This window comes from Heterodontus francisci, chromosome 1, assembly GCF_036365525.1.
Source record: "Heterodontus francisci isolate sHetFra1 chromosome 1, sHetFra1.hap1, whole genome shotgun sequence".
Taxonomy (NCBI): Eukaryota; Metazoa; Chordata; class Chondrichthyes; order Heterodontiformes; family Heterodontidae; genus Heterodontus; species Heterodontus francisci.
In genome coordinates this window covers 171,274,596-171,301,228 of record NC_090371.1, presented here as the reverse complement: position 1 = coordinate 171,301,228, position 26,633 = coordinate 171,274,596, and the positions used below count along the sequence as shown (strand labels likewise).

At 45.5% G+C, this 26,633-nt stretch overlaps 10 non-coding genes across 10 annotated transcripts; all 10 read right to left on the bottom strand.

Moving 5' to 3' along the window:
* Nucleotides 1-1,751: 1,751 nt before the first annotated feature.
* trnag-gcc (transfer RNA glycine (anticodon GCC)) lies at nucleotides 1,752-1,822 on the bottom strand. Its single transcript has one exon. It is a non-coding gene; the product is annotated as a tRNA-Gly (tRNA).
* Nucleotides 1,823-4,401: 2,579 nt separating this feature from the next.
* trnag-gcc (transfer RNA glycine (anticodon GCC)) lies at nucleotides 4,402-4,472 on the bottom strand. Its single transcript has one exon. It is a non-coding gene; the product is annotated as a tRNA-Gly (tRNA).
* A 2,583-nt stretch (nucleotides 4,473-7,055) lies between these two features.
* trnag-gcc (transfer RNA glycine (anticodon GCC)) lies at nucleotides 7,056-7,126 on the bottom strand. The gene has a single exon. It is a non-coding gene; the product is annotated as a tRNA-Gly (tRNA).
* A 2,579-nt stretch (nucleotides 7,127-9,705) lies between these two features.
* Nucleotides 9,706-9,776, bottom strand: trnag-gcc (transfer RNA glycine (anticodon GCC)). The gene has a single exon. It is a non-coding gene; the product is annotated as a tRNA-Gly (tRNA).
* A 2,579-nt stretch (nucleotides 9,777-12,355) lies between these two features.
* Nucleotides 12,356-12,426, bottom strand: trnag-gcc (transfer RNA glycine (anticodon GCC)). Its single transcript has one exon. It is a non-coding gene; the product is annotated as a tRNA-Gly (tRNA).
* Nucleotides 12,427-15,009: 2,583 nt separating this feature from the next.
* On the bottom strand, nucleotides 15,010-15,080 carry trnag-gcc (transfer RNA glycine (anticodon GCC)). Its single transcript has one exon. It is a non-coding gene; the product is annotated as a tRNA-Gly (tRNA).
* Nucleotides 15,081-17,659: 2,579 nt separating this feature from the next.
* On the bottom strand, nucleotides 17,660-17,730 carry trnag-gcc (transfer RNA glycine (anticodon GCC)). Its single transcript has one exon. It is a non-coding gene; the product is annotated as a tRNA-Gly (tRNA).
* Nucleotides 17,731-20,309: 2,579 nt separating this feature from the next.
* trnag-gcc (transfer RNA glycine (anticodon GCC)) lies at nucleotides 20,310-20,380 on the bottom strand. The gene has a single exon. It is a non-coding gene; the product is annotated as a tRNA-Gly (tRNA).
* A 2,579-nt stretch (nucleotides 20,381-22,959) lies between these two features.
* Nucleotides 22,960-23,030, bottom strand: trnag-gcc (transfer RNA glycine (anticodon GCC)). The gene has a single exon. It is a non-coding gene; the product is annotated as a tRNA-Gly (tRNA).
* Nucleotides 23,031-25,613: 2,583 nt separating this feature from the next.
* trnag-gcc (transfer RNA glycine (anticodon GCC)) lies at nucleotides 25,614-25,684 on the bottom strand. Its single transcript has one exon. It is a non-coding gene; the product is annotated as a tRNA-Gly (tRNA).
* Nucleotides 25,685-26,633: the final 949 nt, after the last annotated feature.

Genomic DNA, 26,633 nt, shown 5'->3' with positions numbered 1-26,633 from the left:
CTCCTCGTTCTTCCTACCAACACGAATCACTTCACACTTCTCTGCATTAAATTTCATCTGCCACTTGTCTGCCCATTCCACCAGCCTGTCTATGTCCTCTTGAAGTTGATCACAATCCTCCTCACAGTTCACAGTACTTCCAAGTTTTGTGTCATCTGCAAATTTTGAATTTGTGGCCTGTACACCCGAGTCCAGGTCATTAATACATATCAGGAAAAGCAGGGCTGCTAACACATTCCCTAGGCTGCAACACATTTCATCATGAAATCTTGCGCCCGCAACACCACAGAAACCTCGCAGGCTGCTGCACACCTCCATTTCATTCATAACCACATTTCCATCTTTCAAACTTCTTCGAACACAACTACACTACACTTTCTCCAAACATACAATCTGCTTCTCGCCCAATACACCTCTGCTTTAAACTCATCATTTTAAAAAGGCCTACAATTTGCAAAGATCATGCCCAACCGTCACAGCAGCCTGTCTCTTTACTAACACTTCACACCACTGCAATATCATTTCATGCAATATGTCAACATCTTCAAGCCACTACCTTTGTTCACATCCAGGTTTAATAGTGGGAGCACGGGGCCAAGGTGGCACTTCAACTGCTTGACGGAAAACAGGTCCCCCCTAGCAAAAGGCACAGTTACACACCTTTACTTACAGCTCAAAGAGGGACTGCTCAATAAGATTGGCACATAGAATTCCTGGCAATTTTGTCACAAAGAAGCAGGGAAAGGCAGAGGTGGCATTGAAGCTAAGTAGACTGAGACATACTACCAGCATCCATTCTGACTTTGTTTCATTCCAGTGTCAGTTGGGACCTGCTTCTATTAAATTAATACATCTATGCAAAGACCAGAGCGGGATTCGTACTCAGATGCATAGATCATGGGCATGACTGTATGCATTAGCAGCTCAACAACACGACCACGAGGCTATGAGAGGCAAGACCCACGACGCTGCTGTACAATTTTGGGTACCATCATTTTGGCTGGACGTCACAGTCTTGAAGTGAGGGAAAGGAGAGTTTTACTAGGATCACATTAGGATGTGGGACTTCAGCTCGACGGAATGATTGCAGAAGCTGGCATTGTTCGCCTTCCAGCTGAGCAGGTTAAGTGGAGAGCTTACGCATTTACAATGACACTTGCAGTTTGCTACCAACTCTAAGACCTGTCATGTAAATCAGGTGTGAAGCTCTGAATTGACTCTGGAAAGAAGCAGAGTGAGACCCTGCCACGTCCCATTTCTGCTTTAATACAGCAGCGTGAAGAGCCATGGGATACTTTCCTACATGGAAGGTGATATGGAAATGCACATTGTTGTTGTTGTTGCTTGCGATTGCAGTGTGTGCAGAAAAGCTGTGACTATGAATGATTTGATGGTAAGAAGTGAGATGGCTTTGAAAAGAGAGAGAAAGGTGAAAAAGTGTCAAGTTGTGCTAATTTTGTTTTGCTCTTGCTAAATGATGAATATTTGTGAAAGCTGATGACTGTGGAGAATTGGAGAGAGTTGATAATGTGATGGCAGTAAGATAAGTGAAAGGATGAGTGGTGTTTTAAGAGGATTGTGTATTTGTAGGTGTTGAAGTAAGATGAAAGAAAAGGGTGCAGTGAAGCAGATGTTGAAAAGTTGTAGCAGCAAAATGGGAAAGACGCTGCGATGTGGCAGGGGGGAGGGGTGGGGGTGGTGCAGTGCAAAGAGCAGGGGAAGAAGGATGGAAATAGCAATAGGAGCATCATTGCATTGGCCGGGAATCAAACCCGGGCCTCCCGCGTGGCAGGCGAGAATTCTACCACTGAACCACCAATGCAATCACAGAATTCATTGGGTTTTCTTTGCTTTTCCTCAAGTTTAATTTGCAAACACTAGCATTTGCCATCAGTGTCCTTTCATCCAAGGACACATTCATGCAATGGTTACAGCGTAGAACAAGGCCATTCCGCCCATTGTGTCCATCACAGCTCTCTGCAAGGGCTAATCACCTAGCTCCACCGCCCTACTTTTTCCCTGTAGCCCTGCAAATATCTTCTCCACACGTCATTGTCCAATTCCTTTTTCAAAGCCACCATTCAATCTGCCTCCAGCACACTCTCAGGCATTGCATTCCGCTTGCTATCAACTCGCTGCGGAAAAAACTTTTTCCTCATGTCGCCGTTGCTTCTTTTGCCAATCACTTTCAATCGGTGCCCCTGCTTCTCCGTCCTTCCGCCAACGGCAACGCTTTCTCCCTATCTACTCTGTCCACACCCCTCGTGATTTCCAACACCTCTATCAAATCTCCTCTTGATCTTCTCTACTCCAAAAACCCACAGCTCCATCTTCTCCAATCTATCCACGGAAATCAACTTCCTCATCCCTGGAACCATTCTCGTGAAACTTTTCTGCACCCTCTTAATGCCTTCACATCCTTACCAAAGTGTGGTGCCCTGAATCACACACAATACCAATCTTTTGCACAGGTTTATCATAACTTCCTTGCTTTTGTGCTCTATCCCCCTACTTATAAGAGCCAGGATCCCATATGCTTTATGAACAGCTTTCTCAACCTGCCCTGCCACCTTCAATCATTTGTGCACATATACCCCCAGGTCCCTCGGCTCCTGCACCCCATTTCGAACAGTACCCTTGATTTGAGATTGCCACTCCTCGTTCTTCCTACCAACACGAATCACTTCACACTTCTCTGCATTAAATTTCATCTGCCACTCGTCTGCCCATTCCACCAGCCTGTCTATGTCCTCTTGAAGTTGATCACAATCCTCCTCACAGTTCACAGTACTTCCAAGTTTTGTGTCATCTGCAAATTTTGAATTTGTGGCCTGTACACCCGAGTCCAGGTCATTAATACATATCAGGAAAAGCAGGGCTGCTAACACATTCCCTAGGCTGCAACACATTTCATCATGAAATCTTGCGCCCGCAACACCACAGAAACCTCGCAGGCTGCTGCACACCTCCATTTCATTCATAACCACATTTCCATCTTTCAAACTTCTTCTAACACAACTACACTACACTTTCTCCAAACATACAATCTGCTTCTCGCCCAATACACCTCTGCTTTAAACTCATCATTTTAAAAAGGCCTACAATTTGCAAAGATCATGCCCAACCGTCACAGCAGCCTGTCTCTTTACTAACACTTCACACCACTGCAATATCATTTCATGCAATATGTCAACATCTTCAAGCCACTACCTTTGTTCACATCCAGGTTTAATAGTGGGAGCACGGGGCCAAGGTGGCACTTCAACTGCTTGACGGAAAACAGGTCCTCCCTAGCAAAAGGCACAGTTACACACCTTTACTTACAGCTCAAAGAGGGACTGCTCAATAAGATTGGCACATAGAATTCCTGGCAATTTTGTCACAAAGAAGCAGGGAAAGGCAGAGGTGGCATTGAAGCTAAGTAGACTGAGACATACTACCAGCATCCATTCTGACTTTGTTTCATTCCAGTGTCAGTTGGGACCTGCTTCTATTAAATTAACACATCTATGCAAAGACCAGAGCGGGATTCGTACTCAGATGCATAGATCATGGGCACGACTGTATGCATTAGCAGCTCAACAACACGACCACTAGGCTACGAGAGGCAAGACCCACGACGCTGCTGTACAATTTTGGGTACCATCATTTTGGCTGGACGTCACAGTCTTGAAGTGAGGGAAAGGAGAGTTTTACTAGGATCACATTAGGATGTGGGACTTCAGCTCGACGGAATGATTGCAGAAGCTGGCATTGTTCGCCTTCCAACTGAGCAGGTTAAGTGGAGAGCTTACGCATTTACAATGACACTTGCAGTTTGCTACCAACTCTAAGACCTGTCATGTAAATCAGGTGTGAAGCTCTGAATTGACTCTGGAAAGAAGCAGAGTGAGACCCTGCCACGTCCCATTTCTGCTTTAATACAGCAGCGTGAAGAGCCATGGGATACTTTCCTACATGGAAGGTGATATGGAAATGCACATTGTTGTTGTTGTTGCTTGCGATTGCAGTGTGTGCAGAAAAGCTGTGCCTATGAATGATTTGATGGTAAGAAGTGAGAAGAGAAAAGAGAGAGAAAGGTGAAAAAGTGTCAAGTTGTGCTAATTTTGTTTTGCTCTTGCTAAATGATGAATATTTGTGAAAGCTGATGACTGTGGAGAATTGGAGAGAGTTGATAATGTGATGGCAGTAAGATAAGTGAAAGGATGAGTGGTGTTTTAAGAGGATTGTGTATTTGTAGGTGTTGAAGTAAGATGAAAGAAAAGGGTGCAGTGAAGCAGATGTTGAAAAGTTGTAGCAGCAAAATGGGAAAGACGCTGCGATGTGGCAGGGGGGAGGGGTGGGGGTGGTGCAGTGCAAAGAGCAGGGGAAGAAGGATGGAAATAGCAATAGGAGCATCATTGCATTGGCCAGGAATCGAACCCGGGCCTCCCGCGTGGCAGGCGAGAATTCTACCACTGAACCACCAATGCAATCACAGAATTCATTGGGTTTTCTTTGCTTTTCCTCAAGTTTAATTTGCAAACACTAGCATTTGCCATCAGTGTCCTTTCATCCAAGGACACATTCATGCAATGGTTACAGCGTAGAACAAGGCCATTCCGCCCATTGTGTCCATCACAGCTCTCTGCAAGGGCTAATCACCTAGCTCCACCACCCTACTTTTTCCCTGTAGCCCTGCAAATAACTTCTCCACACGTCATTGTCCAATTCCTTTTTCAAAGTCACCATTCAATCTGCCTCCAGCACACTCTCAGGCATTGCATTCCGCTTGCTATCAACTCGCTGCGGAAAAAACTTTTTCCTCATGTCGCCGTTGCTTCTTTTGCCAATCACTTTCAATCGGTGCCCCTGCTTCTCCGTCCTTCCGCCAATGGCAACGCTTTCTCCCTATCTACTCTGTCCACACCCCTCGTGATTTCCAACACCTCTATCAAATCTCCTCTTGATCTTCTCTACTCCAAAAACCCACAGCTCCATCTTCTCCAATCTATCCACGGAAATCAACTTCCTCATCCCTGGAACCATTCTCGTGAAACTTTTCTGCACCCTCTTAATGCCTTCACATCCTTACCAAAGTGTGGTGCCCTGAATCACACACAATACCAATCTTTTGCACAGGTTTATCATAACTTCCTTGCTTTTGTGCTCTATCCCCCTACTTATAAGAGCCAGGATCCCATATGCTTTATGAACAGCTTTCTCAACCTGCCCTGCCACCTTCAATCATTTGTGCACATATACCCCCAGGTCCCTCGGCTCCTGCACCCCATTTCGAACAGTACCCTTGATTTGAGATTGCCACTCCTCGTTCTTCCTACCAACACGAATCACTTCACACTTCTCTGCATTAAATTTCATCTGCCACTTGTCTGCCCATTCCACCAGCCTGTCTATGTCCTCTTGAAGTTGATCACAATCCTCCTCACAGTTCACAGTACTTCCAAGTTTTGTGTCATCTGCAAATTTTGAATTTGTGGCCTGTACACCCGAGTCCAGGTCATTAATACATATCAGGAAAAGCAGGGCTGCTAACACATTCCCTAGGCTGCAACACATTTCATCATGAAATCTTGCGCCCGCAACACCACAGAAACCTCGCAGGCTGCTGCACACCTCCATTTCATTCATAACCACATTTCCATCTTTCAAACTTCTTCGAACACAACTACACTACACTTTCTCCAAACATACAATCTGCTTCTCGCCCAATACACCTCTGCTTTAAACTCATCATTTTAAAAAGGCCTACAATTTGCAAAGATCATGCCCAACCGTCACAGCAGCCTGTCTCTTTACTAACACTTCACACCACTGCAATATCATTTCATGCAATATGTCAACATCTTCAAGCCACTACCTTTGTTCACATCCAGGTTTAATAGTGGGAGCACGGGGCCAAGGTGGCACTTCAACTGCTTGACGGAAAACAGGTCCCCCCTAGCAAAAGGCACAGTTACACACCTTTACTTACAGCTCAAAGAGGGACTGCTCAATAAGATTGGCACATAGAATTCCTGGCAATTTTGTCACAAAGAAGCAGGGAAAGGCAGAGGTGGCATTGAAGCTAAGTAGACTGAGACATACTACCAGCATCCATTCTGACTTTGTTTCATTCCAGTGTCAGTTGGGACCTGCTTCTATTAAATTAATACATCTATGCAAAGACCAGAGCGGGATTCGTACTCAGATGCATAGATCATGGGCACGACTGTATGCATTAGCAGCTCAACAACACGACCACGAGGCTATGAGAGGCAAGACCCACGACGCTGCTGTACAATTTTGGGTACCATCATTTTGGCTGGACGTCACAGTCTTGAAGTGAGGGAAAGGAGAGTTTTACTAGGATCACATTAGGATGTGGGACTTCAGCTCGACGGAATGATTGCAGAAGCTGGCATTGTTCGCCTTCCAGCTGAGCAGGTTAAGTGGAGAGCTTACGCATTTACAATGACACTTGCAGTTTGCTACCAACTCTAAGACCTGTCATGTAAATCAGGTGTGAAGCTCTGAATTGACTCTGGAAAGAAGCAGAGTGAGACCCTGCCACGTCCCATTTCTGCTTTAATACAGCAGCGTGAAGAGCCATGGGATACTTTCCTACATGGAAGGTGATATGGAAATGCACATTGTTGTTGTTGTTGCTTGCGATTGCAGTGTGTGCAGAAAAGCTGTGACTATGAATGATTTGATGGTAAGAAGTGAGATGGCTTTGAAAAGAGAGAGAAAGGTGAAAAAGTGTCAAGTTGTGCTAATTTTGTTTTGCTCTTGCTAAATGATGAATATTTGTGAAAGCTGATGACTGTGGAGAATTGGAGAGAGTTGATAATGTGATGGCAGTAAGATAAGTGAAAGGATGAGTGGTGTTTTAAGAGGATTGTGTATTTGTAGGTGTTGAAGTAAGATGAAAGAAAAGGGTGCAGTGAAGCAGATGTTGAAAAGTTGTAGCAGCAAAATGGGAAAGACGCTGCGATGTGGCAGGGGGAAGGGGTGGGGGTGGTGCAGTGCAAAGAGCAGGGGAAGAAGGATGGAAATAGCAATAGGAGCATCATTGCATTGGCCGGGAATCGAACCCGGGCCTCCCGCGTGGCAGGCGAGAATTCTACCACTGAACCACCAATGCAATCACAGAATTCATTGGGTTTTCTTTGCTTTTCCTCAAGTTTAATTTGCAAACACTAGCATTTGCCATCAGTGTCCTTTCATCCAAGGACACATTCATGCAATGGTTACAGCGTAGAACAAGGCCATTCCGCCCATTGTGTCCATCACAGCTCTCTGCAAGGGCTAATCACCTAGCTCCACCGCCCTACTTTTTCCCTGTAGCCCTGCAAATATCTTCTCCACACGTCATTGTCCAATTCCTTTTTCAAAGCCACCATTCAATCTGCCTCCAGCACACTCTCAGGCATTGCATTCCGCTTGCTATCAACTCGCTGCGGAAAAAACTTTTTCCTCATGTCGCCGTTGCTTCTTTTGCCAATCACTTTCAATCGGTGCCCCTGCTTCTCCGTCCTTCCGCCAACGGCAACGCTTTCTCCCTATCTACTCTGTCCACACCCCTCGTGATTTCCAACACCTCTATCAAATCTCCTCTTGATCTTCTCTACTCCAAAAACCCACAGCTCCATCTTCTCCAATCTATCCACGGAAATCAACTTCCTCATCCCTGGAACCATTCTCGTGAAACTTTTCTGCACCCTCTTAATGCCTTCACATCCTTACCAAAGTGTGGTGCCCTGAATCACACACAATACCAATCTTTTGCACAGGTTTATCATAACTTCCTTGCTTTTGTGCTCTATCCCCCTACTTATAAGAGCCAGGATCCCATATGCTTTATGAACAGCTTTCTCAACCTGCCCTGCCACCTTCAATCATTTGTGCACATATACCCCCAGGTCCCTCGGCTCCTGCACCCCATTTCGAACAGTACCCTTGATTTGAGATTGCCACTCCTCGTTCTTCCTACCAACACGAATCACTTCACACTTCTCTGCATTAAATTTCATCTGCCACTCGTCTGCCCATTCCACCAGCCTGTCTATGTCCTCTTGAAGTTGATCACAATCCTCCTCACAGTTCACAGTACTTCCAAGTTTTGTGTCATCTGCAAATTTTGAATTTGTGGCCTGTACACCCGAGTCCAGGTCATTAATACATATCAGGAAAAGCAGGGCTGCTAACACATTCCCTAGGCTGCAACACATTTCATCATGAAATCTTGCGCCCGCAACACCACAGAAACCTCGCAGGCTGCTGCACACCTCCATTTCATTCATAACCACATTTCCATCTTTCAAACTTCTTCTAACACAACTACACTACACTTTCTCCAAACATACAATCTGCTTCTCGCCCAATACACCTCTGCTTTAAACTCATCATTTTAAAAAGGCCTACAATTTGCAAAGATCATGCCCAACCGTCACAGCAGCCTGTCTCTTTACTAACACTTCACACCACTGCAATATCATTTCATGCAATATGTCAACATCTTCAAGCCACTACCTTTGTTCACATCCAGGTTTAATAGTGGGAGCACGGGGCCAAGGTGGCACTTCAACTGCTTGACGGAAAACAGGTCCTCCCTAGCAAAAGGCACAGTTACACACCTTTACTTACAGCTCAAAGAGGGACTGCTCAATAAGATTGGCACATAGAATTCCTGGCAATTTTGTCACAAAGAAGCAGGGAAAGGCAGAGGTGGCATTGAAGCTAAGTAGACTGAGACATACTACCAGCATCCATTCTGACTTTGTTTCATTCCAGTGTCAGTTGGGACCTGCTTCTATTAAATTAACACATCTATGCAAAGACCAGAGCGGGATTCGTACTCAGATGCATAGATCATGGGCACGACTGTATGCATTAGCAGCTCAACAACACGACCACTAGGCTACGAGAGGCAAGACCCACGACGCTGCTGTACAATTTTGGGTACCATCATTTTGGCTGGACGTCACAGTCTTGAAGTGAGGGAAAGGAGAGTTTTACTAGGATCACATTAGGATGTGGGACTTCAGCTCGACGGAATGATTGCAGAAGCTGGCATTGTTCGCCTTCCAACTGAGCAGGTTAAGTGGAGAGCTTACGCATTTACAATGACACTTGCAGTTTGCTACCAACTCTAAGACCTGTCATGTAAATCAGGTGTGAAGCTCTGAATTGACTCTGGAAAGAAGCAGAGTGAGACCCTGCCACGTCCCATTTCTGCTTTAATACAGCAGCGTGAAGAGCCATGGGATACTTTCCTACATGGAAGGTGATATGGAAATGCACATTGTTGTTGTTGTTGCTTGCGATTGCAGTGTGTGCAGAAAAGCTGTGCCTATGAATGATTTGATGGTAAGAAGTGAGAAGAGAAAAGAGAGAGAAAGGTGAAAAAGTGTCAAGTTGTGCTAATTTTGTTTTGCTCTTGCTAAATGATGAATATTTGTGAAAGCTGATGACTGTGGAGAATTGGAGAGAGTTGATAATGTGATGGCAGTAAGATAAGTGAAAGGATGAGTGGTGTTTTAAGAGGATTGTGTATTTGTAGGTGTTGAAGTAAGATGAAAGAAAAGGGTGCAGTGAAGCAGATGTTGAAAAGTTGTAGCAGCAAAATGGGAAAGACGCTGCGATGTGGCAGGGGGGAGGGGTGGGGGTGGTGCAGTGCAAAGAGCAGGGGAAGAAGGATGGAAATAGCAATAGGAGTATCATTGCATTGGCCAGGAATCGAACCCGGGCCTCCCGCGTGGCAGGCGAGAATTCTACCACTGAACCACCAATGCAATCACAGAATTCATTGGGTTTTTTTTGCTTTTCCTCAAGTTTAATTTGCAAACACTAGCATTTGCCATCAGTGTCCTTTCATCCAAGGACACATTCATGCAATGGTTACAGCGTAGAACAAGGCCATTCCGCCCATTGTGTCCATCACAGCTCTCTGCAAGGGCTAATCACCCAGCTCCACCGCCCTACTTTTTCCCTGTAGCCCTGCAAATATCTTCTCCACACGTCATTGTCCAATTCCTTTTTCAAAGCCACCATTCAATCTGCCTCCAGCACACTCTCAGGCATTGCATTCCGCTTGCTATCAACTCGCTGCGGAAAAAACTTTTTCCTCATGTCGCCGTTGCTTCTTTTGCCAATCACTTTCAATCGTTGCCCCTGCTTCTCCGTCCTTCCGCCAACGGCAACGCTTTCTCCCTATCTACTCTGTCCACACCCCTCGTGATTTCCAACACCTCTATCAAATCTCCTCTTGATCTTCTCTACTCCAAAAACCCACAGCTCCATCTTCTCCAATCTATCCACGGAAATCAACTTCCTCATCCCTGGAACCATTCTCGTGAAACTTTTCTGCACCCTCTTAATGCCTTCACATCCTTACCAAAGTGTGGTGCCCTGAATCACACACAATACCAATCTTTTGCACAGGTTTATCATAACTTCCTTGCTTTTGTGCTCTATCCCCCTACTTATAAGAGCCAGGATCCCATATGCTTTATGAACAGCTTTCTCAACCTGCCCTGCCACCTTCAATCATTTGTGCACATATACCCCCAGGTCCCTCAGCTCCTGCACCCCATTTCGAACGGTACCCTTGATTTGAGATTGCCACTCCTCGTTCTTCCTACCAACACGAATCACTTCACACTACTCTGCATTAAATTTCATCTGCCACTCGTCCGCCCATTCCACCAGCCTGTCTATGTCCTCTTGAAGTTGATCACAATCCTCCTCACAGTTCACAGTACTTCCAAGTTTTGTGTCATCTGCAAATTTTGAATTTGTGGCCTGTACACCCGAGTCCAGGTCATTAATACATATCAGGAAAAGCAGGGCTGCTAACACATTCCCTAGGCTGCAACACATTTCATCATGAAATCTTGCGCCCGCAACACAACAGAAACCTCGCAGGCTGCTGCACACCTCCATTTCATTCATAACCACATTTCCATCTTTCAAACTTCATCTAACACAACTACACTACACTTTCTCCAAACATACAATCTGCTTCTCGCCCAATACACCTCTGCTTTAAACTCATCATTTTAAAAAGGCCTACAATTTGCAAAGATCATGCCCAACCGTCACAGCAGCCTGTCTCTTTACTAACACTTCACACCACTGCAATATCATTTCATGCAATATGTCAACATCTTCAAGCCACTACCTTTGTTCACATCCAGGTTTAATAGTGGGAGCACGGGGCCAAGGTGGCACTTCAACTGCTTGACGGAAAACAGGTCCTCCCTAGCAAAAGGCACAGTTACACACCTTTACTTACAGCTCAAAGAGGGACTGCTCAATAAGATTGGCACATAGAATTCCTGGCAATTTTGTCACAAAGAAGCAGGGAAAGGCAGAGGTGGCATTGAAGCTAAGTAGACTGAGACATACTACCAGCATCCATTCTGACTTTGTTTCATTCCAGTGTCAGTTGGGACCTGCTTCTATTAAATTAACACATCTATGCAAAGACCAGAGCGGGATTCGTACTCAGATGCATAGATCATGGGCACGACTGTATGCATTAGCAGCTCAACAACACGACCACAAGGCTACGAGAGGCAAGACCCACGACGCTGCTGTACAATTTTGGGTACCATCATTTTGGCTGGACGTCACAGTCTTGAAGTGAGGGAAAGGAGAGTTTTACTAGGATCACATTAGGATGTGGGACTTCAGCTCGACGGAATGATTGCAGAAGCTGGCATTGTTCGCCTTCCAACTGAGCAGGTTAAGTGGAGAGCTTACGCATTTACAATGACACTTGCAGTTTGCTACCAACTCTAAGACCTGTCATGTAAATCAGGTGTGAAGCTCTGAATTGACTCTGGAAAGAAGCAGAGTGAGACCCTGCCACGTCCCATTTCTGCTTTAATACAGCAGCGTGAAGAGCCATGGGATACTTTCCTACATGGAAGGTGATATGGAAATGCACATTGTTGTTGTTGTTGCTTGCGATTGCAGTGTGTGCAGAAAAGCTGTGCCTATGAATGATTTGATGGTAAGAAGTGAGAAGAGAAAAGAGAGAGAAAGGTGAAAAAGTGTCAAGTTGTGCTAATTTTGTTTTGCTCTTGCTAAATGATGAATATTTGTGAAAGCTGATGACTGTGGAGAATTGGAGAGAGTTGATAATGTGATGGCAGTAAGATAAGTGAAAGGATGAGTGGTGTTTTAAGAGGATTGTGTATTTGTAGGTGTTGAAGTAAGATGAAAGAAAAGGGTGCAGTGAAGCAGATGTTGAAAAGTTGTAGCAGCAAAATGGGAAAGACGCTGCGATGTGGCAGGGGGGAGGGGTGGGGGTGGTGCAGTGCAAAGAGCAGGGGAAGAAGGATGGAAATAGCAATAGGAGCATCATTGCATTGGCCAGGAATCGAACCCGGGCCTCCCGCGTGGCAGGCGAGAATTCTACCACTGAACCACCAATGCAATCACAGAATTCATTGGGTTTTCTTTGCTTTTCCTCAAGTTTAATTTGCAAACACTAGCATTTGCCATCAGTGTCCTTTCATCCAAGGACACATTCATGCAATGGTTACAGCGTAGAACAAGGCCATTCCGCCCATTGTGTCCATCACAGCTCTCTGCAAGGGCTAATCACCTAGCTCCACCGCCCTACTTTTTCCCTGTAGCCCTGCAAATAACTTCTCCACACGTCATTGTCCAATTCCTTTTTCAAAGCCACCATTCAATCTGCCTCCAGCACACTCTCAGGCATTGCATTCCGCTTGCTATCAACTCGCTGCGGAAAAAACTTTTTCCTCATGTCGCCGTTGCTTCTTTTGCCAATCACTTTCAATCGGTGCCCCTGCTTCTCCGTCCTTCCGCCAATGGCAACGCTTTCTCCCTATCTACTCTGTCCACACCCCTCGTGATTTCCAACACCTCTATCAAATCTCCTCTTGATCTTCTCTACTCCAAAAACCCACAGCTCCATCTTCTCCAATCTATCCACGGAAATCAACTTCCTCATCCCTGGAACCATTCTCGTGAAACTTTTCTGCACCCTCTTAATGCCTTCACATCCTTACCAAAGTGTGGTGCCCTGAATCACACACAATACCAATCTTTTGCACAGGTTTATCATAACTTCCTTGCTTTTGTGCTCTATCCCCCTACTTATAAGAGCCAGGATCCCATATGCTTTATGAACAGCTTTCTCAACCTGCCCTGCCACCTTCAATCATTTGTGCACATATACCCCCAGGTCCCTCGGCTCCTGCACCCCATTTCGAACAGTACCCTTGATTTGAGATTGCCACTCCTCGTTCTTCCTACCAACACGAATCACTTCACACTTCTCTGCATTAAATTTCATCTGCCACTTGTCTGCCCATTCCACCAGCCTGTCTATGTCCTCTTGAAGTTGATCACAATCCTCCTCACAGTTCACAGTACTTCCAAGTTTTGTGTCATCTGCAAATTTTGAATTTGTGGCCTGTACACCCGAGTCCAGGTCATTAATACATATCAGGAAAAGCAGGGCTGCTAACACATTCCCTAGGCTGCAACACATTTCATCATGAAATCTTGCGCCCGCAACACCACAGAAACCTCGCAGGCTGCTGCACACCTCCATTTCATTCATAACCACATTTCCATCTTTCAAACTTCTTCGAACACAACTACACTACACTTTCTCCAAACATACAATCTGCTTCTCGCCCAATACACCTCTGCTTTAAACTCATCATTTTAAAAAGGCCTACAATTTGCAAAGATCATGCCCAACCGTCACAGCAGCCTGTCTCTTTACTAACACTTCACACCACTGCAATATCATTTCATGCAATATGTCAACATCTTCAAGCCACTACCTTTGTTCACATCCAGGTTTAATAGTGGGAGCACGGGGCCAAGGTGGCACTTCAACTGCTTGACGGAAAACAGGTCCCCCCTAGCAAAAGGCACAGTTACACACCTTTACTTACAGCTCAAAGAGGGACTGCTCAATAAGATTGGCACATAGAATTCCTGGCAATTTTGTCACAAAGAAGCAGGGAAAGGCAGAGGTGGCATTGAAGCTAAGTAGACTGAGACATACTACCAGCATCCATTCTGACTTTGTTTCATTCCAGTGTCAGTTGGGACCTGCTTCTATTAAATTAATACATCTATGCAAAGACCAGAGCGGGATTCGTACTCAGATGCATAGATCATGGGCACGACTGTATGCATTAGCAGCTCAACAACACGACCACGAGGCTATGAGAGGCAAGACCCACGACGCTGCTGTACAATTTTGGGTACCATCATTTTGGCTGGACGTCACAGTCTTGAAGTGAGGGAAAGGAGAGTTTTACTAGGATCACATTAGGATGTGGGACTTCAGCTCGACGGAATGATTGCAGAAGCTGGCATTGTTCGCCTTCCAGCTGAGCAGGTTAAGTGGAGAGCTTACGCATTTACAATGACACTTGCAGTTTGCTACCAACTCTAAGACCTGTCATGTAAATCAGGTGTGAAGCTCTGAATTGACTCTGGAAAGAAGCAGAGTGAGACCCTGCCACGTCCCATTTCTGCTTTAATACAGCAGCGTGAAGAGCCATGGGATACTTTCCTACATGGAAGGTGATATGGAAATGCACATTGTTGTTGTTGTTGCTTGCGATTGCAGTGTGTGCAGAAAAGCTGTGACTATGAATGATTTGATGGTAAGAAGTGAGATGGCTTTGAAAAGAGAGAGAAAGGTGAAAAAGTGTCAAGTTGTGCTAATTTTGTTTTGCTCTTGCTAAATGATGAATATTTGTGAAAGCTGATGACTGTGGAGAATTGGAGAGAGTTGATAATGTGATGGCAGTAAGATAAGTGAAAGGATGAGTGGTGTTTTAAGAGGATTGTGTATTTGTAGGTGTTGAAGTAAGATGAAAGAAAAGGGTGCAGTGAAGCAGATGTTGAAAAGTTGTAGCAGCAAAATGGGAAAGACGCTGCGATGTGGCAGGGGGGAGGGGTGGGGGTGGTGCAGTGCAAAGAGCAGGGGAAGAAGGATGGAAATAGCAATAGGAGCATCATTGCATTGGCCGGGAATCGAACCCGGGCCTCCCGCGTGGCAGGCGAGAATTCTACCACTGAACCACCAATGCAATCACAGAATTCATTGGGTTTTCTTTGCTTTTCCTCAAGTTTAATTTGCAAACACTAGCATTTGCCATCAGTGTCCTTTCATCCAAGGACACATTCATGCAATGGTTACAGCGTAGAACAAGGCCATTCCGCCCATTGTGTCCATCACAGCTCTCTGCAAGGGCTAATCACCTAGCTCCACCGCCCTACTTTTTCCCTGTAGCCCTGCAAATATCTTCTCCACACGTCATTGTCCAATTCCTTTTTCAAAGCCACCATTCAATCTGCCTCCAGCACACTCTCAGGCATTGCATTCCGCTTGCTATCAACTCGCTGCGGAAAAAACTTTTTCCTCATGTCGCCGTTGCTTCTTTTGCCAATCACTTTCAATCGGTGCCCCTGCTTCTCCGTCCTTCCGCCAACGGCAACGCTTTCTCCCTATCTACTCTGTCCACACCCCTCGTGATTTCCAACACCTCTATCAAATCTCCTCTTGATCTTCTCTACTCCAAAAACCCACAGCTCCATCTTCTCCAATCTATCCACGGAAATCAACTTCCTCATCCCTGGAACCATTCTCGTGAAACTTTTCTGCACCCTCTTAATGCCTTCACATCCTTACCAAAGTGTGGTGCCCTGAATCACACACAATACCAATCTTTTGCACAGGTTTATCATAACTTCCTTGCTTTTGTGCTCTATCCCCCTACTTATAAGAGCCAGGATCCCATATGCTTTATGAACAGCTTTCTCAACCTGCCCTGCCACCTTCAATCATTTGTGCACATATACCCCCAGGTCCCTCGGCTCCTGCACCCCATTTCGAACAGTACCCTTGATTTGAGATTGCCACTCCTCGTTCTTCCTACCAACACGAATCACTTCACACTTCTCTGCATTAAATTTCATCTGCCACTCGTCTGCCCATTCCACCAGCCTGTCTATGTCCTCTTGAATTTGATCACAATCCTCCTCACAGTTCACAGTACTTCCAAGTTTTGTGTCATCTGCAAATTTTGAATTTGTGGCCTGTACACCCGAGTCCAGGTCATTAATACATATCAGGAAAAGCAGGGCTGCTAACACATTCCCTAGGCTGCAACACATTTCATCATGAAATCTTGCGCCTGCAACACCACAGAAACCTCGCAGGCTGCTGCACACCTCCATTTCATTCATAACCACATTTCCATCTTTCAAACTTCTTCGAACACAACTACACTACACTTTCTCCAAACATACAATCTGCTTCTCGCCCAATACACCTCTGCTTTAAACTCATCATTTTAAAAAGGCCTACAATTTGCAAAGATCATGCCCAACCGTCACAGCAGCCTGTCTCTTTACTAACACTTCACACCACTGCAATATCATTTCATGCAATATGTCAACATCTTCAAGCCACTACCTTTGTTCACATCCAGGTTTAATAGTGGGAGCACGGGGCCAAGGTGGCACTTCAACTGCTTGACGGAAAACAGGTCCTCCCTAGCAAAAGGCACAGTTACACACCTTTACTTACAGCTCAAAGAGGGACTGCTCAATAAGATTGGCACATAGAATTCCTGGCAATTTTGTCACAAAGAAGCAGGGAAAGGCAGAGGTGGCATTGAAGCTAAGTAGACTGAGACATACTACCAGCATCCATTCTGACTTTGTTTCATTCCAGTGTCAGTTGGGACCTGCTTCTATTAAATTAACACATCTATGCAAAGACCAGAGCGGGATTCGTACTCAGATGCATAGATCATGGGCACGACTGTATGCATTAGCAGCTCAACAACACGACCACTAGGCTACGAGAGGCAAGACCCACGACGCTGCTGTACAATTTTGGGTACCATCATTTTGGCTGGACGTCACAGTCTTGAAGTGAGGGAAAGGAGAGTTTTACTAGGATCACATTAGGATGTGGGACTTCAGCTCGACGGAATGATTGCAGAAGCTGGCATTGTTCGCCTTCCAACTGAGCAGGTTAAGTGGAGAGCTTACGCATTTACAATGACACTTGCAGTTTGCTACCAACTCTAAGACCTGTCATGTAAATCAGGTGTGAAGCTCTGAATTGACTCTGGAAAGAAGCAGAGTGAGACCCTGCCACGTCCCATTTCTGCTTTAATACAGCAGCGTGAAGAGCCATGGGATACTTTCCTACATGGAAGGTGATATGGAAATGCACATTGTTGTTGTTGTTGCTTGCGATTGCAGTGTGTGCAGAAAAGCTGTGCCTATGAATGATTTGATGGTAAGAAGTGAGAAGAGAAAAGAGAGAGAAAGGTGAAAAAGTGTCAAGTTGTGCTAATTTTGTTTTGCTCTTGCTAAATGATGAATATTTGTGAAAGCTGATGACTGTGGAGAATTGGAGAGAGTTGATAATGTGATGGCAGTAAGATAAGTGAAAGGATGAGTGGTGTTTTAAGAGGATTGTGTATTTGTAGGTGTTGAAGTAAGATGAAAGAAAAGGGTGCAGTGAAGCAGATGTTGAAAAGTTGTAGCAGCAAAATGGGAAAGACGCTGCGATGTGGCAGGGGGGAGGGGTGGGGGTGGTGCAGTGCGAAGAGCAGGGGAAGAAGGATGGAAATAGCAATAGGAGTATCATTGCATTGGCCAGGAATCGAACCCAGGCCTCCCGCGTGGCAGGCGAGAATTCTACCACTGAACCACCAATGCAATCACAGAATTCACTGCGTTTTTTTTGCTTTTCCTCAAGTTTAATTTGCAAACACTAGCATTTGCCATCAGTGTCCTTTCATCCAAGGACACATTCATGCAATGGTTACAGCGTAGAACAAGGCCATTCCGCCCATTGTGTCCATCACAGCTCTCTGCAAGGGCTAATCACCCAGCTCCACCGCCCTACTTTTTCCCTGTAGCCCTGCAAATATCTTCTCCACACGTCATTGTCCAATTCCTTTTTCAAAGCCACCATTCAATCTGCCTCCAGCACACTCTCAGGCATTGCATTCCGCTTGCTATCAACTCGCTGCGGAAAAAACTTTTTCCTCATGTCGCCGTTGCTTCTTTTGCCAATCACTTTCAATCGTTGCCCCTGCTTCTCCGTCCTTCCGCCAACGGCAACGCTTTCTCCCTATCTACTCTGTCCACACCCCTCGTGATTTCCAACACCTCTATCAAATCTCCTCTTGATCTTCTCTACTCCAAAAACCCACAGCTCCATCTTCTCCAATCTATCCACGGAAATCAACTTCCTCATCCCTGGAACCATTCTCGTGAAACTTTTCTGCACCCTCTTAATGCCTTCACATCCTTACCAAAGTGTGGTGCCCTGAATCACACACAATACCAATCTTTTGCACAGGTTTATCATAACTTCCTTGCTTTTGTGCTCTATCCCCCTACTTATAAGAGCCAGGATCCCATATGCTTTATGAACAGCTTTCTCAACCTGCCCTGCCACCTTCAATCATTTGTGCACATATACCCCCAGGTCCCTCAGCTCCTGCACCCCATTTCGAACGGTACCCTTGATTTGAGATTGCCACTCCTCGTTCTTCCTACCAACACGAATCAATTCACACTACTCTGCATTAAATTTCATCTGCCACTCGTCCGCCCATTCCACCAGCCTGTCTATGTCCTCTTGAAGTTGATCACAATCCTCCTCACAGTTCACAGTACTTCCAAGTTTTGTGTCATCTGCAAATTTTGAATTTGTGGCCTGTACACCCGAGTCCAGGTCATTAATACATATCAGGAAAAGCAGGGCTGCTAACACATTCCCTAGGCTGCAACACATTTCATCATGAAATCTTGCGCCCGCAACACAACAGAAACCTCGCAGGCTGCTGCACACCTCCATTTCATTCATAACCACATTTCCATCTTTCAAACTTCATCTAACACAACTACACTACACTTTCTCCAAACATACAATCTGCTTCTCGCCCAATACACCTCTGCTTTAAACTCATCATTTTAAAAAGGCCTACAATTTGCAAAGATCATGCCCAACCGTCACAGCAGCCTGTCTCTTTACTAACACTTCACACCACTGCAATATCATTTCATGCAATATGTCAACATCTTCAAGCCACTACCTTTGTTCACATCCAGGTTTAATAGTGGGAGCACGGGGCCAAGGTGGCACTTCAACTGCTTGACGGAAAACAGGTCCTCCCTAGCAAAAGGCACAGTTACACACCTTTACTTACAGCTCAAAGAGGGACTGCTCAATAAGATTGGCACATAGAATTCCTGGCAATTTTGTCACAAAGAAGCAGGGAAAGGCAGAGGTGGCATTGAAGCTAAGTAGACTGAGACATACTACCAGCATCCATTCTGACTTTGTTTCATTCCAGTGTCAGTTGGGACCTGCTTCTATTAAATTAACACATCTATGCAAAGACCAGAGCGGGATTCGTACTCAGATGCATAGATCATGGGCACGACTGTATGCATTAGCAGCTCAACAACACGACCACAAGGCTACGAGAGGCAAGACCCACGACGCTGCTGTACAATTTTGGGTACCATCATTTTGGCTGGACGTCACAGTCTTGAAGTGAGGGAAAGGAGAGTTTTACTAGGATCACATTAGGATGTGGGACTTCAGCTCGACGGAATGATTGCAGAAGCTGGCATTGTTCGCCTTCCAACTGAGCAGGTTAAGTGGAGAGCTTACGCATTTACAATGACACTTGCAGTTTGCTACCAACTCTAAGACCTGTCATGTAAATCAGGTGTGAAGCTCTGAATTGACTCTGGAAAGAAGCAGAGTGAGACCCTGCCACGTCCCATTTCTGCTTTAATACAGCAGCGTGAAGAGCCATGGGATACTTTCCTACATGGAAGGTGATATGGAAATGCACATTGTTGTTGTTGTTGCTTGCGATTGCAGTGTGTGCAGAAAAGCTGTGCCTATGAATGATTTGATGGTAAGAAGTGAGAAGAGAAAAGAGAGAGAAAGGTGAAAAAGTGTCAAGTTGTGCTAATTTTGTTTTGCTCTTGCTAAATGATGAATATTTGTGAAAGCTGATGACTGTGGAGAATTGGAGAGAGTTGATAATGTGATGGCAGTAAGATAAGTGAAAGGATGAGTGGTGTTTTAAGAGGATTGTGTATTTGTAGGTGTTGAAGTAAGATGAAAGAAAAGGGTGCAGTGAAGCAGATGTTGAAAAGTTGTAGCAGCAAAATGGGAAAGACGCTGCGATGTGGCAGGGGGGAGGGGTGGGGGTGGTGCAGTGCAAAGAGCAGGGGAAGAAGGATGGAAATAGCAATAGGAGCATCATTGCATTGGCCAGGAATCGAACCCGGGCCTCCCGCGTGGCAGGCGAGAATTCTACCACTGAACCACCAATGCAATCACAGAATTCATTGGGTTTTCTTTGCTTTTCCTCAAGTTTAATTTGCAAACACTAGCATTTGCCATCAGTGTCCTTTCATCCAAGGACACATTCATGCAATGGTTACAGCGTAGAACAAGGCCATTCCGCCCATTGTGTCCATCACAGCTCTCTGCAAGGGCTAATCACCTAGCTCCACCACCCTACTTTTTCCCTGTAGCCCTGCAAATAACTTCTCCACACGTCATTGTCCAATTCCTTTTTCAAAGCCACCATTCAATCTGCCTCCAGCACACTCTCAGGCATTGCATTCCGCTTGCTATCAACTCGCTGCGGAAAAAACTTTTTCCTCATGTCGCCGTTGCTTCTTTTGCCAATCACTTTCAATCGTTGCCCCTGCTTCTCCGTCCTTCCGCCAACGGCAACGCTTTCTCCCTATCTACTCTGTCCACACCCCTCGTGATTTCCAACACCTCTATCAAATCTCCTCTTGATCTTCTCTACTCCAAAAACCCACAGCTCCATCTTCTCCAATCTATCCACGGAAATCAACTTCCTCATCCCTGGAACCATTCTCGTGAAACTTTTCTGCACCCTCTTAATGCCTTCACATCCTTACCAAAGTGTGGTGCCCTGAATCACACACAATACCAATCTTTTGCACAGGTTTATCATAACTTCCTTGCTTTTGTGCTCTATCCCCCTACTTATAAGAGCCAGGATCCCATATGCTTTATGAACAGCTTTCTCAACCTGCCCTGCCACCTTCAATCATTTGTGCACATATACCCCCAGGTCCCTCAGCTCCTGCACCCCATTTCGAACGGTACCCTTGATTTGAGATTGCCACTCCTCGTTCTTCCTACCAACACGAATCAATTCACACTACTCTGCATTAAATTTCATCTGCCACTCGTCCGCCCATTCCACCAGCCTGTCTATGTCCTCTTGAAGTTGATCACAATCCTCCTCACAGTTCACAGTACTTCCAAGTTTTGTGTCATCTGCAAATTTTGAATTTGTGGCCTGTACACCCGAGTCCAGGTCATTAATACATATCAGGAAAAGCAGGGCTGCTAACACATTCCCTAGGCTGCAACACATTTCATCATGAAATCTTGCGCCCGCAACACAACAGAAACCTCGCAGGCTGCTGCACACCTCCATTTCATTCATAACCACATTTCCATCTTTCAAACTTCATCTAACACAACTACACTACACTTTCTCCAAACATACAATCTGCTTCTCGCCCAATACACCTCTGCTTTAAACTCATCATTTTAAAAAGGCCTACAATTTGCAAAGATCATGCCCAACCGTCACAGCAGCCTGTCTCTTTACTAACACTTCACACCACTGCAATATCATTTCATGCAATATGTCAACATCTTCAAGCCACTACCTTTGTTCACATCCAGGTTTAATAGTGGGAGCACGGGGCCAAGGTGGCACTTCAACTGCTTGACGGAAAACAGGTCCTCCCTAGCAAAAGGCACAGTTACACACCTTTACTTACAGCTCAAAGAGGGACTGCTCAATAAGATTGGCACATAGAATTCCTGGCAATTTTGTCACAAAGAAGCAGGGAAAGGCAGAGGTGGCATTGAAGCTAAGTAGACTGAGACATACTACCAGCATCCATTCTGACTTTGTTTCATTCCAGTGTCAGTTGGGACCTGCTTCTATTAAATTAACACATCTATGCAAAGACCAGAGCGGGATTCGTACTCAGATGCATAGATCATGGGCACGACTGTATGCATTAGCAGCTCAACAACACGACCACAAGGCTACGAGAGGCAAGACCCACGACGCTGCTGTACAATTTTGGGTACCATCATTTTGGCTGGACGTCACAGTCTTGAAGTGAGGGAAAGGAGAGTTTTACTAGGATCACATTAGGATGTGGGACTTCAGCTCGACGGAATGATTGCAGAAGCTGGCATTGTTCGCCTTCCAACTGAGCAGGTTAAGTGGAGAGCTTACGCATTTACAATGACACTTGCAGTTTGCTACCAACTCTAAGACCTGTCATGTAAATCAGGTGTGAAGCTCTGAATTGACTCTGGAAAGAAGCAGAGTGAGACCCTGCCACGTCCCATTTCTGCTTTAATACAGCAGCGTGAAGAGCCATGGGATACTTTCCTACATGGAAGGTGATATGGAAATGCACATTGTTGTTGTTGTTGCTTGCGATTGCAGTGTGTGCAGAAAAGCTGTGCCTATGAATGATTTGATGGTAAGAAGTGAGAAGAGAAAAGAGAGAGAAAGGTGAAAAAGTGTCAAGTTGTGCTAATTTTGTTTTGCTCTTGCTAAATGATGAATATTTGTGAAAGCTGATGACTGTGGAGAATTGGAGAGAGTTGATAATGTGATGGCAGTAAGATAAGTGAAAGGATGAGTGGTGTTTTAAGAGGATTGTGTATTTGTAGGTGTTGAAGTAAGATGAAAGAAAAGGGTGCAGTGAAGCAGATGTTGAAAAGTTGTAGCAGCAAAATGGGAAAGACGCTGCGATGTGGCAGGGGGGAGGGGTGGGGGTGGTGCAGTGCAAAGAGCAGGGGAAGAAGGATGGAAATAGCAATAGGAGCATCATTGCATTGGCCAGGAATCGAACCCGGGCCTCCCGCGTGGCAGGCGAGAATTCTACCACTGAACCACCAATGCAATCACAGAATTCATTGGGTTTTCTTTGCTTTTCCTCAAGTTTAATTTGCAAACACTAGCATTTGCCATCAGTGTCCTTTCATCCAAGGACACATTCATGCAATGGTTACAGCGTAGAACAAGGCCATTCCGCCCATTGTGTCCATCACAGCTCTCTGCAAGGGCTAATCACCTAGCTCCACCACCCTACTTTTTCCCTGTAGCCCTGCAAATAACTTCTCCACACGTCATTGTCCAATTCCTTTTTCAAAGCCACCATTCAATCTGCCTCCAGCACACTCTCAGGCATTGCATTCCGCTTGCTATCAACTCGCTGCGGAAAAAACTTTTTCCTCATGTCGCCGTTGCTTCTTTTGCCAATCACTTTCAATCGGTGCCCCTGCTTCTCCGTCCTTCCGCCAATGGCAACGCTTTCTCCCTATCTACTCTGTCCACACCCCTCGTGATTTCCAACACCTCTATCAAATCTCCTCTTGATCTTCTCTACTCCAAAAACCCACAGCTCCATCTTCTCCAATCTATCCACGGAAATCAACTTCCTCATCCCTGGAACCATTCTCGTGAAACTTTTCTGCACCCTCTTAATGCCTTCACATCCTTACCAAAGTGTGGTGCCCTGAATCACACACAATACCAATCTTTTGCACAGGTTTATCATAACTTCCTTGCTTTTGTGCTCTATCCCCCTACTTATAAGAGCCAGGATCCCATATGCTTTATGAACAGCTTTCTCAACCTGCCCTGCCACCTTCAATCATTTGTGCACATATACCCCCAGGTCCCTCGGCTCCTGCACCCCATTTCGAACAGTACCCTTGATTTGAGATTGCCACTCCTCGTTCTTCCTACCAACACGAATCACTTCACACTTCTCTGCATTAAATTTCATCTGCCACTTGTCTGCCCATTCCACCAGCCTGTCTATGTCCTCTTGAAGTTGATCACAATCCTCCTCACAGTTCACAGTACTTCCAAGTTTTGTGTCATCTGCAAATTTTGAATTTGTGGCCTGTACACCCGAGTCCAGGTCATTAATACATATCAGGAAAAGCAGGGCTGCTAACACATTCCCTAGGCTGCAACACATTTCATCATGAAATCTTGCGCCCGCAACACCACAGAAACCTCGCAGGCTGCTGCACACCTCCATTTCATTCATAACCACATTTCCATCTTTCAAACTTCTTCGAACACAACTACACTACACTTTCTCCAAACATACAATCTGCTTCTCGCCCAATACACCTCTGCTTTAAACTCATCATTTTAAAAAGGCCTACAATTTGCAAAGATCATGCCCAACCGTCACAGCAGCCTGTCTCTTTACTAACACTTCACACCACTGCAATATCATTTCATGCAATATGTCAACATCTTCAAGCCACTACCTTTGTTCACATCCAGGTTTAATAGTGGGAGCACGGGGCCAAGGTGGCACTTCAACTGCTTGACGGAAAACAGGTCCCCCCTAGCAAAAGGCACAGTTACACACCTTTACTTACAGCTCAAAGAGGGACTGCTCAATAAGATTGGCACATAGAATTCCTGGCAATTTTGTCACAAAGAAGCAGGGAAAGGCAGAGGTGGCATTGAAGCTAAGTAGACTGAGACATACTACCAGCATCCATTCTGACTTTGTTTCATTCCAGTGTCAGTTGGGACCTGCTTCTATTAAATTAATACATCTATGCAAAGACCAGAGCGGGATTCGTACTCAGATGCATAGATCATGGGCACGACTGTATGCATTAGCAGCTCAACAACACGACCACGAGGCTATGAGAGGCAAGACCCACGACGCTGCTGTACAATTTTGGGTACCATCATTTTGGCTGGACGTCACAGTCTTGAAGTGAGGGAAAGGAGAGTTTTACTAGGATCACATTAGGATGTGGGACTTCAGCTCGACGGAATGATTGCAGAAGCTGGCATTGTTCGCCTTCCAGCTGAGCAGGTTAAGTGGAGAGCTTACGCATTTACAATGACACTTGCAGTTTGCTACCAACTCTAAGACCTGTCATGTAAATCAGGTGTGAAGCTCTGAATTGACTCTGGAAAGAAGCAGAGTGAGACCCTGCCACGTCCCATTTCTGCTTTAATACAGCAGCGTGAAGAGCCATGGGATACTTTCCTACATGGAAGGTGATATGGAAATGCACATTGTTGTTGTTGTTGCTTGCGATTGCAGTGTGTGCAGAAAAGCTGTGACTATGAATGATTTGATGGTAAGAAGTGAGATGGCTTTGAAAAGAGAGAGAAAGGTGAAAAAGTGTCAAGTTGTGCTAATTTTGTTTTGCTCTTGCTAAATGATGAATATTTGTGAAAGCTGATGACTGTGGAGAATTGGAGAGAGTTGATAATGTGATGGCAGTAAGATAAGTGAAAGGATGAGTGGTGTTTTAAGAGGATTGTGTATTTGTAGGTGTTGAAGTAAGATGAAAGAAAAGGGTGCAGTGAAGCAGATGTTGAAAAGTTGTAGCAGCAAAATGGGAAAGACGCTGCGATGTGGCAGGGGGGAGGGGTGGGGGTGGTGCAGTGCAAAGAGCAGGGGAAGAAGGATGGAAATAGCAATAGGAGCATCATTGCATTGGCCGGGAATCGAACCCGGGCCTCCCGCGTGGCAGGCGAGAATTCTACCACTGAACCACCAATGCAATCACAGAATTCATTGGGTTTTCTTTGCTTTTCCTCAAGTTTAATTTGCAAACACTAGCATTTGCCATCAGTGTCCTTTCATCCAAGGACACATTCATGCAATGGTTACAGCGTAGAACAAGGCCATTCCGCCCATTGTGTCCATCACAGCTCTCTGCAAGGGCTAATCACCTAGCTCCACCGCCCTACTTTTTCCCTGTAGCCCTGCAAATATCTTCTCCACACGTCATTGTCCAATTCCTTTTTCAAAGCCACCATTCAATCTGCCTCCAGCACACTCTCAGGCATTGCATTCCGCTTGCTATCAACTCGCTGCGGAAAAAACTTTTTCCTCATGTCGCCGTTGCTTCTTTTGCCAATCACTTTCAATCGGTGCCCCTGCTTCTCCGTCCTTCCGCCAACGGCAACGCTTTCTCCCTATCTACTCTGTCCACACCCCTCGTGATTTCCAACACCTCTATCAAATCTCCTCTTGATCTTCTCTACTCCAAAAACCCACAGCTCCATCTTCTCCAATCTATCCACGGAAATCAACTTCCTCATCCCTGGAACCATTCTCGTGAAACTTTTCTGCACCCTCTTAATGCCTTCACATCCTTACCAAAGTGTGGTGCCCTGAATCACACACAATACCAATCTTTTGCACAGGTTTATCATAACTTCCTTGCTTTTGTGCTCTATCCCCCTACTTATAAGAGCCAGGATCCCATATGCTTTATGAACAGCTTTCTCAACCTGCCCTGCCACCTTCAATCATTTGTGCACATATACCCCCAGGTCCCTCGGCTCCTGCACCCCATTTCGAACAGTACCCTTGATTTGAGATTGCCACTCCTCGTTCTTCCTACCAACACGAATCACTTCACACTTCTCTGCATTAAATTTCATCTGCCACTCGTCTGCCCATTCCACCAGCCTGTCTATGTCCTCTTGAATTTGATCACAATC